A 13,690-nucleotide genomic window follows, 5' to 3' on the forward strand; every position below is an offset into this window, starting at 1 on the left:
TGAAAGGGCATTGGGTAATGTCACGATTAGTCCCTCCCAGCTTCCATGCTTTCCCTGTCTTATGTATTTTAGTTCCATTTCGTAGTTTCTACGCCCCTCGTTTGATTTTCTACACCTGACCCTTGTGTCTAGTCTTGTTAAGTTCATGTATTTAAATCCTGTCATGTTCCCTGTGTCTTGGCTGTTCATTGTTTATTTGAATGCATTTATGTGTTTGGATGTTTGAATGCCTAGATATTTATGAAAGCCTGTCTGTGTTTCAAAGCCTTCAATTATGTTAGCCAGTTTTGTTATCCTAACCTTTGTTCTTCCTAGCATCTTATAGCCTGCTTCCCCTGTTTGCCTTCATGTGTTTTTGGTTTGATATTACTAGCTTTTTTATCCTAGCCCTTAGTTTATTCATCATGTATCCCAGTAATCTCCATGTTAGTAATATGACCCTGGACTACCCTCATGACTACAACGCTGGATTTGTCGTTAATAAATCTCGCTCTTCTCTGCACATGTCCGCCTCCTCACCACTCACCGTTACAGGAAAGTTTTAACTTTTAGGACCCTGGTTTTAAAGTCCACACAAGTTCTCATCAAACTCCTCTGTCCTTGCTGAATATTCTTTAATACAAAGAATTAGTATTTATTGCACTTTTTTAAACAACTGATTCCTCAAATACAAAAATGAGAATGAAATGCATTTCATTTCAGAGTCAGACTTCTGTCCAATTATGCATCTCACCAACCTACTTGACTGACAGGACACAGGGCCACAGAATTGAAAATCTTATCCTTTTATGATTCTGTTTTATTTATTTATTTACTGATAATAGTCAACAGTTATTTATTTTTTTTTGCAAACAGATTTAGACACACTGACAAAGACCCAAACAAAACATGTTGATTAGCATCACATAGATGAGGAGGTATAGAGGAGGGGGCCATTACACTTGTTTGATTTTCTGTTCAACATATTAATTTTTCTACTCATTTACTATTTTACTGTTCTACACCCAATTCCTTTACTATCACATTATTAATACTAAACAATAGAGTAGGATACTACTGTAATGTGGTGATTCTTAACATTTATCTCCTGTTTTTGGCTTTTGCATTCATGAACACACACTCACCAGTGCCTAGGGCAACTGTATCTTCAGTTTCAACCTGAAGTTTCACACTTGCATCAGAGTTATTGTTTGAGGATTACATTTCTCTTCTCAGTTGTTGCCCATTTCCACTTGAGATTGAGAATTATTTCCTAATTTTATACATCAAAGCTACTAATTAAGTTGGTGTAGACCATGATGCTACTTCATGCTAGTAGCATGGGGACAGTGGTAGCTCAGTGGTTAAGGTACTCATTTAGTAATCAGAAGGTAGCCAGTTCAAGACCCACAACTGTCAAGTTACCACTGTTGGGCCCCTGAGTAAGGCCCTTAACTCTCAATTGCTATTGTAGTTGTATTCACTTATAATTGTAAGTTACTTTGGATAAAAGTGTCAGTAAAATGCCATAAATGTAAATGCTAGTGTGCAACCACATGCCAGTGGGGAAGGATTGGGCTTAGGGATGGTTTTTGGAGGTCTTTACTGCATTTCAAATTGCAATAATAAATGCTAACTCAATGTATTTCATTCCTGCAAGTGATTTGTTTACAGGCATCCACAGTGTGTATAAACATTGTAGTGCAAACCTGATATGTTTCAGCTTTATTGTAACATTGTTGACATTGTATTCCACATGTTTAATTAAAATAATAATAATTTTAATGACCCAAATGTAAAATATCCACATTGACTTGCCACTGAACACTGGCCATGACTGGCCAGGTGTGGCCATGACTCTCCAGTGACATCATGTATTGTGGCTTAGTGACTGCTGGAGTATGAGAGAGTAAAAACATATTTATCCTGTTTGTTAAGGAGAACTCACCTGTGCTGCACCCTCTTAATGATGCAGCCCATCTTCACTTTTTTATCTTTTAATAATCACAGTTGAGTTTGAATCAGAATCTCTGTTGGGATTTAGATTTTTATTTTTTATCCACTGCACTTTTGCCACAAAATAAATAAATAAATAATAATAATAATAAAATAAATCAATCTGGACACAATATTATTTTTTTTAATTGACAATGACCTACATCCTATGAAAATTAAATCTATCAATTGTTTTACCTGAACTGAATGTACATTTAAATTTTTAGCCCAAGTGTCACGATTGGCCCCTCCAAGCATCCTGTCTCCTTGGTAACCCTGTCTCATGTCTGTATTTCTTCGCTTCCTTATTTCACCCCTAATTTAGGTTTTCTCGGCCCGTCATTGTATCACCAGTTTCTTGTGTAGTTCTCATTAGTACACGTATATTAACCCTGTGTTCCTCCAGTCTTGTCTCTGGTCATTCTGTTGTCATTTTTGTTGTCATGGTCATTTCCTGTTGTTTCTTTCTGTTTGCTTGTTTGTTTCATCATGTATCCTGAATCTCTTTGTGTTGCTGGACCATTATTATGACTCTGATTCTGGATTTGCCCTTAATAAATCTCTCTCTTCTCAGCTTTTGCATCTGCTTCCCATTCTCAGAAACCAGACAATGTGCTGTCTCATGTGTAAGGCCTACGGTCCCTGTCTTAGGCCTATAGTTTATATATATATCTATATATATATATATATATATATATCTATCTATCTATATATATATATATATATATATATATATATATATATATATATATATATATATATATATATATATATATATATATATATATGCTCACAGGACAAAACATCAGTCACCTGTGACTGAAACAGACCTAATAGCATGTAATACCTCCATGAGCATAAAGAAAACCTTTGATTTGATTTGGTATGGACTAGACAAGTGTCTGATGTAGGTGACATCAATGTTCTGCCGCTCTTACAATAAAAATAATTGCACAGTTCAGCCAGATTTTGTGGATTCCTTCACTGGCATCTGACTCATTGGTCCAAATTGTCCCACAGATTTTCAAGAGGATTCAAGTCTGTGGCCAGTCCAGTCCAGAGGTGCAAATGCTCCTAAATGTTCATTATGCCAATCAATCACATTTGTAGTCCTGTGAACGCAATGCAAGGTTTGTCATCTTGAAATACAGGGACAGGAATGTTATGTTCCAGGCAACAGCTGGTTATCCAGCAGCTCAGTGTAGGCATTGTGGGTCAAAATTGGTGTCACCTCAATAAAATGACTCATTTGCAATTAATTAAGGAGCCAGAAAATACTACCACCTTAAACACACAGGTGACTAATTTTTTTTGGACCGGTGAGCTTATGTATATGGCTATGTATTTTTATGTATTGTTGTGCTGTTATTTGTGCTGTTGTCACCAGTAAGATGTGGAGATATGACTCATCGTTATAACGTGGATGACCTGATTGGCCCACTATTTAAATATCTGTGTTGATGACCCGTGATGTCTTGTCAGTTGTCACCATGTGACCACAGTAGACGCAGCTCTGTAGGGTTCAAATCTGTACATCGCTGTCAGCTGTAGGCTTTCTTTGAAATAGGGTGTTATGAGTTTGCATTTACCCTCATCCATACCAGGTTCTTTGAAGTTCATACTTTGCTGTCTAGGTAGGTTCTTAGATAGAGCCTTACAAGTATGTACTGAATGTAATGTTCTTTTGGGTCTTAGGAATGTTTACTTGACATTTACTTGCCTTTTGCATAAGGTTCTTAAACAACAGCTATTTATTGATTTTGGTGACATGGTAATTTTACAACTTTGGAAGATGCCATGCTGTTTAAGCTACAGTGCTGCTTGAACATTAATTCCTGCATACATTTTACAAGGGAAACAAAGTGAAGACAAAAATCTTAAAATGCCTCACAGATACATAATATTAGATCATTTACCTCAGTATATAAATGACAAAGTCTAATATTTTTCTTGTTTGTTTGATTTGGTTCTCTTTATCTACTTTTAGGATTTGTGTGACAATCTGATAAAGTTTTAGGTAAAATTTATGCAGAAACTTTAGAAATTTGCGAAAGGGTTCACAAACTTTCAAGCACCACTGTAGGTACAATATACTTGTAACGTGTGGTGGCCCGAGTGCCGCAGAGCGAGGGGCAGGACGCAGGCTCTCTTCGACATGGAAGAACATTTAATTGAAACAAAGATGATGGCACTCACATGTGTTACAAACAATGAACACAACACGGTTACCACTGAACAAATACGATTACATTTAACAACGGCAAGAAAAACATTTAACGTTCGCACATTACGCCAACAATAACCGACAACACTGCACACAACGACAAGAGTTTAAATACACAAAGACTAACACTACAGGTGTGTGCAGGTGTGGCTATGGAGATGACCCTCCTACTGCACGTGGCTGGCCAAACCACGTGCCTCGTGGGAGGCGAGCGTTCTGTGACAATACCATTAAGCAAATATATGTGTTAGCTATAAATACAAAACGGCAAATTACATTTCTAAGATCTTTGGGAAGAAACATTCTCAAATAATTGTAATTTGATCAGAGTTTCAGTATTTCATATGATGCATTTAATATGTAGCTTCAATCTTCAGACTATTCATGTCCCTAGAGTGTTTTACTTGACAATCGCAGATCAAAGTCCACTATCACTCTGACTGGAAACTGCAGAATCACACAGTAAGCAGAATATAATAACTCAACTGATCTTCAAATGAATTTTTATCTTGTTTATGATTTATATAAATGTTTTAGTCTGTGTAACTATTCATTTCTATGCTGCATAATTATTCTTTATTTATTTTTGCTTTTGAAATTAAACCTTACAGACATCATATATCTCTATCATCTTATTAATCTAACTTAGTCCTGTTTCCTAACATCTTCTCTATCTTCTCCAGCAGATCTAATACCTGAGATCCATCCCTACTCTCCTTAATGTTGAGACAGTGAAACCTGTTCCCACATTTCTCCACAAGTGTCTGGAACTCCTGTTCTCCTGAATTAAAAAAATACCTCATTGTCCTTGTTTTGTTGCTCATCAGTAACAGTGAAAAGGATCATGGTGTTATTCCAAAGTTGTCCTCCAAAAGATTCCCCTATTTTTTTCAGCATCTCTTTATCCTCTTCAGCAAGCTGATTCAGTGGTACAACCAGGAGGAAGGCAAGTGGTCTTTGCCTAGACAGGCAGCCCAGAATCTCACTGTCCCATTTAACCTCCTCCAGACAGAACCAGTCAGGAGTGTCCACCACAGTCACCTTCCTCCCAGCCACCTCCCCCTGTCTGCTCTCACTCTGCTGGGTCACTGTAGATGGACCAGCCTGGCTCCTCTCCTCTCTGCCCAGGATGGTGTTTCCTGCTGCACTCCTCCCAGACCCAGTCCTCCCCAGCAGCACCAGCCTGAGTTCTGGTACTGGAACCGGCACTGGAGAGTCTCAACTAGAGGATACTCCACCCACTGGATATGAACAAGTATGAATCATTTAGCAGATTTTACAATAATTTTGCACATTATTACATTATTACATTATTACATTATTCTGAGATACATTTATGGATACAATAAATGTACTACATGCAACATTAATCATTTTCTCATTGGAGGAAGTCCCTCCATACTTTTTCCTATTCTGAGTGGTGCTGCCAAGTCTGGAGTATCACCATACACTGCAATACAGCAGAATCACTTAATAAACAAGCAAAGTTATCAAATTAATATATGATAATCATAGCCTAACTAATTTGAAATAATACATTGTATTTGGTCTATATATCCACTAGGTTAGGTTGCATAATAGAGTATATTAGTTGCTTCAGTTGCTTCATATTAATTATATTCACTTGCTTTTGTATGAACTACAGCTTAGCATGTGTAACAACTGTAAACTTTTAAGCCTTCATTTTTAAAAATAAAATGACTCACTGTTTGGAGTAAATTGGTGCATCTCTGTATTGTGTCTTCTCCTGACTGGGACTGATGAGTCTGGATCTGTCCTCTCTTGCAGCTGATTGCTTATCTCCTCTAGAAGTCTGTCTTTCTCCTCAACCTGTTTGTCTTTCTCTTCAAGTTGTTTGTTCTTTTCTGCCAGTACAGATTTCTGATGTTCTAGTAGGATGATCATCTCCTGTATTTGGCTCTTCTTGTTCTGCAGTTCCTTTTCCAGTGTCTCCAGTTGCTTTTTGCTGGTTTCCACCTCCTCCACTGTGTGCTCTGGTATTCTCTCTTTCTCCTTGACCAGTTCATCCTTCTCATTTATTATTTTATTTCGGTTCTCTATTGTCTTTACATGTCCTTCTAATTCAGTGTCTTTTTGTTTAAGTTGTTTGTTTTTCTTATGTAAAGTATTTCTCTCCTCCAGTTGATTTTCTTTGTCTTTCTCCATCTCTGCTAGGTTTTGTTTCAATTTCTCTAATTCTTTGTTTTTTTTATTGATATCACTATAAAATTCTATGGCATTTTTTATAAAAGCCCGAGTAATTAATTTAAATTTGGAACTAATCCAGCGTGTGTCTGCCTCTTCTGCACTCTTCTCTCTGTTCTCCATCTCCAGTCTGTGGTTCTTCACCATCTGTCTCCACTTCTCCTGCATCCTTTTCAGCTCCTGTTCTTCCTCCTTCATCTGCTGATCTTCTCTCTCCAGTTCTCTCTCCAGCTCTCTCTTCTTTTCATCATTTCTCTCCTCTGATAACCTTTTCACACATTCATGTTTTTGTTTATGCTGGTTTATCCTCTCTATCAGTTTCCCCATTTGTTCCGCTGAGCTCCTCAAAGCTTCCACCACAGCAGTCATTGTGTCTCTCATTTCCTGCTCTTTTCTTTGTCTCATCTGCTCTCTTTCTCTCACCATTCTTTCCTCCATCTCTCTCATCTCCACAATGATCTTGTTGATGTTCACTCTCTCTTCTTGTTGCATTTCATCCTCTTCTAATTCTTCTCCTTTATATGGTGCTTGTTTGTCTGTTTGCTCCAATACAGTCTCAGCTTCTTTTGGCTGATTCTTCCCTGCTGTCCATATGTCCATTAAAGTCATTATGATGTTACAAAGAAGTTGAAAAAAAGATTTCCATTTCAATTCTGAAATAATTATAAATAAAATTATTATTTTTTGCTGCTTAGATGCCTTTTTTATTATCTTTTTTCAAACCTATAAGTACAAATCCAGTTACTCAAACACAATTCACAGGTATGTCTGGAAAATTCAAGCTATTAACTAAAACACGTTAACTATGCTCGTAATAAAAATTTGTGTTTAAAACAAATTCATAGAGACTACTGACCAACTAGACACAAGTGCAATTAATACTATTAAATATAATTGTAAATCAAAAGATGTTAATTAATTAATAACAATTGTGTAAGAGGAAAAAGCATAAATATGCATGTTGGTTAATTCCAGGTAAAAGGTGAGTGCCGTAGATTGAAATAATACAAAAGAAGATCCATTATAAACTACTCTTTATGGAAATGGAAATGAGCTTTTGGTACAAAAGTACAAATTGATCATAGACATTGGACAACAATGATCTTTTGTCAGAAAGAGGAATGTAGCTTTATTCTGCCATTGTATGCAAAATTTCTTTGAAAGCATATAAATATGGTTCAAAAATTTCCTGAATATGTACATCTGTGAAGGTTGAGCAAGTGCCAGTGATATCTGTTGAATGGTATGTATTGGATATTCAATCACTACAACACATGATGCACACAAGCTGACAACAAGACTGAGAACAGACTAAGAACATATCTCAAAGTAATGAATGGATTGTGCACAATCAAGACCCCAAGTGGTAGAAGCCTATTAATTTGGTGACCACTTGAACTTTTTCAAGGGCCATCGTAATACAACATAACCAGTCAGAATGTGGAACACAATCTTCAGAAGCTACAGATATCAGACAGCTGATTTGTCACACCAGCTCCCAGCCATGACTTTGCCTACCAAACTGAAATGTTAGTGGATTCTCCACTTGCTTTTTCTTTAAAATCCTATTTTTACTGCACATATAGTATGTTGTGTCGCATTGTACATCCGACAGTTTTAATTATTCGTTTTTCAAATAGGCCACGCACCCTGCCTCCCCACTCATCTCCTTTCAGTGCTCTGCTTTACTGGCCTATTAACCAGAGGCCCTACATTCCTTACACCTGTTCCTCATCATGAAACCAAGCACAACCTCTCTTACACATGCAGGGAGTCTCCTGAAGGGAGGCTGTACTAGTTCTTCTCTAGTATATGAGTTACTGATTCTGTGCTAGTGTTATGATATTTTTGGTTTCCTTTGGTTGTTTTTGTTTTTCTGAGCCTAGATTCTCTCTAGTATCCATTTAGCTCTGTTTAGACCTGTATCTGTTATATTTGTTCCATTTCTTGATTCTCCTCAGTAGAGTGCCGGTCCCTGTTTCACTCATTTCATTTTGGATTTGTCTGACTGCTTATACTATTTGTGTCTTTTGGTTCGACTGGTTCTACTAAACATTATTAAACCTTCAAACTCTATGCCACTTTGTGCTGCCTAGTTTAGTAACACTGTCAAAAAATTAACCAAATTAATCAAACAATTTATGCTAATATAATAAGATTATCTATGAGTAATCAATAATTTTAAGAATAAAGCAATGCAAGATTTTAAACAATCAATCAAGAAATGAGTTATTAATTACTGTCACGTATGGCCCCTCCCCCCTCAAATGTGTCTGTGTATGTGTGTGCGTGTCCGTATTGCCATGCCCTCTTGTGTTGTGCACCTGATCCTTGTTGTGTGTAATTGTCATGAGTGTATATAAGTCTCGTGTCGTATCGTCAAGGTTGTCGGTGTTTGACCCATGTAGTGTGTTTGTGTGTGTGTGTTGAGTCGTGCTTGTGATTAAAACGTATGTTGTGTTTAATATGCCTCATCCCCGCATCCTCCTTAACCCGTTAAACGTCACCATTACAATTAGTTAATATCTAATTATTGGTTAAGACAAGCTTCATTAAAATTAGGAAAGCTCTAATAGCACTAGTTATATCTGTATAATTAGGCACAATATGGATGTCCCTGCCTTGTAGCCTTCATACCCCCCCCCCCCGCGTTTTATTTACTTTTGATTTCATACTTTTTTTCCTTTCTTAATGCCTCATCTTGTCACAGAAGAATTGTCAAAACAGAGCGTTTTCAACAAGATGTTCTACAATATGGGTATCAGAGCACACCTGAGCCAGGAAATGTAAAAATGATAAATGTAGGGAGAAAATAACATTATAGGAGTAAATTCAGTGCTGCAGCTCCTAAGTAGACACTGCTAGAACACCTTACCCCTTTCAGTTTAAGTTTTCTCACGCACCCATCAGTGAGCTGACTTATAGACTGGAGGGTCCATCATTCTCACCTGATGTTGGAACTGTTCTTTCCCTGTTTCGGTTCTCCACTTTGCTTTGGTTATGTTGTTTGTTGTCCTCCTAAAAGATTAAAAGAAAGGGATTTGTTTTTAAATCAAGACTATAAATAGAGACTTTGTACAGCGCACTGGAACAGGGGAAAAGAACCATATATGGGTATACTTTGAGGTATGTCTAATATTTATGGGGTATGTCTAGTGATATATGGACTTCAACTGCAAGACAGTACTGTTTGCAAAAGGGTTAAATCACAGGTATTCATCACCCATGGATATACTTACTATTTAGTTTTAGTGTTAGTGTTCAAAGGAATAGTTAGCTTTTCATTTTTAATGCCAACAGTGGAAATCCAATGGAAACACAGTGCTTCAAAAGGATAAAAAAGATCAAGTTTACGAAATCTAATTATCCCTATGCTCATGCCCATTCTTGCAAATGATAAGATTACATTTGTACTATTTTAGTTTCCCAAAGCTACACTGTATTCCATTAGTTTGTCATTCCAGAGGATCACCTGGGCCGTTGACTTAATTGATGAGGGATATAACCATCTCCAGATTCCACGGCAAATTGAATAAGCTAGAAGAAATGGAAACAACCTTTCATACTGTGATGTCCAAAGTCAATCAATTTTTGAGAGGCAAATATATTAGTGACTGTTTTCTTTAAGAATGGCAATTCAGTTCAGTTTTCCTGACAGCTGAAAGCACAATAATGTTCTAATTTGAAAATAAAGATAAAACTACCAGTTGTTGTAGAGTCTGACTTACATGACTTTGGTTTTTCCATCTAGAAGATAAAAAATGAAACAATGCCAAAAATATTAGTCATGCTTAAAAAACACATAATCATTATGTATATAGTGCTTATTTAGTTATAAAGTGTATGTATATAGTTATATATAACCTGTCAGTATTTTTATGTTATTGCTGCATAGAATTTAATGCAATAAGGAGCTGTATTGACTATGCTTGTGTAGTGAAAGTAGGTTCATCCAAATTCATATTTTGCAAGATTTTAGTACCTTCCTAAAAGTAACCAACTTCTTGAAGTGATTGTTTAAGTAACTATTGCTGCACTTGACATGCACAGTATAAGCGAGTTCAATTAAAACACGCGATATTTTACAGCTCTTAGATAAGACAATTAAAAAAAATCTGCAGCACAGTGTTATAAGGCCAATGCATAATTGGGAATGAATTGGATCCCCCATAATGCAATCGGTATGACTGGGACATAAATCCTCAAATATTCTTAAAATTAGATCTATTGCTATCTGAGCATTTCTATTTTTGGCAGTGGACATATTTAAAAGAACAACAATTGTTTGATTATGGTGCAAAGTAGAGCCTATAATAACATCATTTTAACCCATAGAATAATTTCTTTAAAATAAAACTCAATGTGTTTATGTAGACTGAATTTTAAATTTGAAAAAAACACCCTCAAAAATAAATTGAAAAGAAGTCCACATATAATTTTGCTCAATGAGAAAATCACATTATTGTTCAAAATAGATTACAAAATAGGAACTATTTGAAGTTTTGTGAGTGAGTTTTGTGAGTGATCATTTATTTTTGCAATACTTAAATAAATATATATTTTTAGAAACTATGGCCAACATTTGAATAATGTACTGTTTCTCTACAGAGAGGTCAGGTAACACAAAACTGTAAAAAAAGTTGTTGGAGCAGGTTTCTCCCTTTTTGACATAAAATTATGTCAGAGAGGTAAATGAGAAAAATCCCCGAACATATCATTACATATGGAGACAAATATATGCCACAAACCTATTTACCAATGATACCAAAATGTAGTTTTCTTAGCCTCTTAACAAGTCACCCATGATTGGACAGCAGAGCTAGAACAGTTTAAGTCATGTTTTTAAAATTTGAGTGGGTCAATTGCAAAGGGTTAAAAATAACTATGGCTTAATGATGTCACTCCCTAAAACATAAAACTTCTATTAAAAAAAAGAAAGAAAAAAATTACCTGACATTCTAGATGCTTGGTAACTCTGGATAGTGCTTCATTATTTCTCTGACATTGCAGCAGTCCCTGATCCACATGAAACAGACAGTCCACTGTGATCATGTTCTCCCTGGATACCCATCTGCTGCTGTCTGGCACAGTGCAGTCTGGGTCAAATGTGTGATGGAGCACCACCAAAACTGTAGGTTTTGAGTCTATATTAAAGAATGAAGGACAGAAGTTGTGATAGCATTAGAATGTCAAATAACAACATGATAACATAATAAATATAATATTCATTTCATTCATGATTATATATAAAGGCTCCAGAATCATTACAGAATGTTACCTGATATGCCATTAAGTTCGTGCAGAGCTGCTTCTATGTCAGTTCCAGTTCGTGAAACCACAGAGCAGAAAACCAGAATGAAATCAAATTCCTCCTTTCTTGAAACCTTCATTAGAGCTGGTATTTGTTCATGGAGCTTTGCTGTGAAATCTTTATGGGCATTTAGGGTCTGTCCACTAAGAATCATTGTATATTTATTTCCTGTAATAAACAAATATAGTGCATCTTGCAGTGCAAATGAAAATACACAGTATAAATGAGTTTTTCTTGAGTTTTGCAATTTCCTACTATAAATGTAACGTTTATAGTCAACCTTGAAAACATGTTTATTATCCATGTGTTTCTCTATTTACACTTGTTTATAATCATCATGAAGCACTGTTATTGTTTTTAAATGAAAATGATGATCTAAAAGAAGGACTATCTACCAGGGAGCCTAGTGTTAATCATTTCTGTCTTTAGTCTTTTTGTACTAAATAAAAACTTACCAGTTGTGCCTAACTTCTGTTCTCTTGTTTCAGACAAGTCATTCTTTTTATTGTCTTGAATTTTAGATTGAGGTTTGTCTACATCATCTTGTTCTTCTTTATTTGTTATTGTTTGAGGGCTGCATTTCTCTTCTGATCTTTTGTCTTCTTCCTTTTGAGATTCTTTTTTCAACAATAAATTGCAAATATTAATTATTATAAACATAAATATAATGATTAATTATCTAAAATATTTTCTACCAAATGTTGTTGTATGACACACTTGCTTGTTCTTGTATGACACTTCCATGTTCTTCTCACACATTAATTTCCTCCAACCACATGAGTTATGGTTATTGTTCATTGAGACCTTCTGAACCTCTGCTCTCTTTCACAACTATGGTTCCATGAATTATGTATTAATGTGCTAGTTTTGTAGCCTCTAATAACAATAAAATATTTTGCTTGTTAAACAATATCTGAATAATTAGAAAAATAAGTAGAAACCATTTTTTCTCATTACACCTCTGCTTCATAACTTTCTCTGAATCTATATTTAAGCTCTCTGAAGCTGTCCAAAGCTCATTTCCATCTGGAATTTCTGTGTTGTTTTTTTTTTTTATATTGTGCACAACAAACAGAATGTGCCATTTGGGTCAACGGAGTACTCGCCCTTCAAAATACTCAAATCATTCTGGCTGAAATGACCTCAGTAGCCCAAAGCTAATGAGAGGACATTGGGTAAGTTTTATCTTTTAGGACCCTGATTTTATAGAGCCTAAATCATAAACATTCTCATCATTATTAATGCTAAAAATTAGAGCAATATACTACTCTAATGTTGTGGTACTTACATTTGTACCTGCTGTTTTTGCCTTCTGCATTCATGAACATACACTCACCAGTGCCTAGGGCAACTGTCTCCTCAGCCTCAGTCTCAGTGATGTCCTCAGGTATCACTATAAACCCATCTATCTCTACCTCTGTTATGACTCTGCCATCTGAAATAAATGTTATAACATCGCCTTAAAGAAAATTGTAACGTACTCTATCATTTAAACACAATGGATCTGAGATGATGCAAGTGTTTATGGTGAGGCACAACAGGAAAACAGGGTCATTTTTTAAAGAAGTGATACCACAATTAATTTTACCACTTGACTACTGGTATTCTTACAGAAATGGCAGTTCTTCAGTTTTTTTTTTGTTGAAGGTGTAACGGTGAGCGGTAAGGAGGCAGACGCATGTGCGGGTAAGAGTGAGATTTTGAGGATACATGATAAACTAAACCAAAACACACAAAGGCAAACAGGGGAAGCAAAATATAACAAAGATGCTACTCAGACTAAGAAACACAAAGGCTAGAATAAACACTTAGAGAAACATAGACTTTCAAAAGCATAGTTTTCAAAAACATACATACATGCATGCATGCATCCAAACAACCAAACATAAATACAACCATTCAAATAATGAACAGCCAACACAAAGCGCATAAGACAGGGTTTAAATACATTAACTTAACAAGACTAGAAACGAGGA

The 13,690-nt window shown here is 35.9% G+C and overlaps 1 pseudogene; it reads right to left on the minus strand.

Moving 5' to 3' along the window:
- Positions 1 to 4,833: 4,833 nt before the first annotated feature.
- Positions 4,834 to 11,842, minus strand: LOC113585948 (annotated as a pseudogene).
- Between the last annotated feature and the right edge of the window lie 1,848 nt (positions 11,843 to 13,690).

Source organism: Electrophorus electricus, chromosome 6, assembly GCF_013358815.1.
Source record: "Electrophorus electricus isolate fEleEle1 chromosome 6, fEleEle1.pri, whole genome shotgun sequence".
Lineage (NCBI taxonomy): Eukaryota > Metazoa > Chordata > Actinopteri > Gymnotiformes > Gymnotidae > Electrophorus > Electrophorus electricus.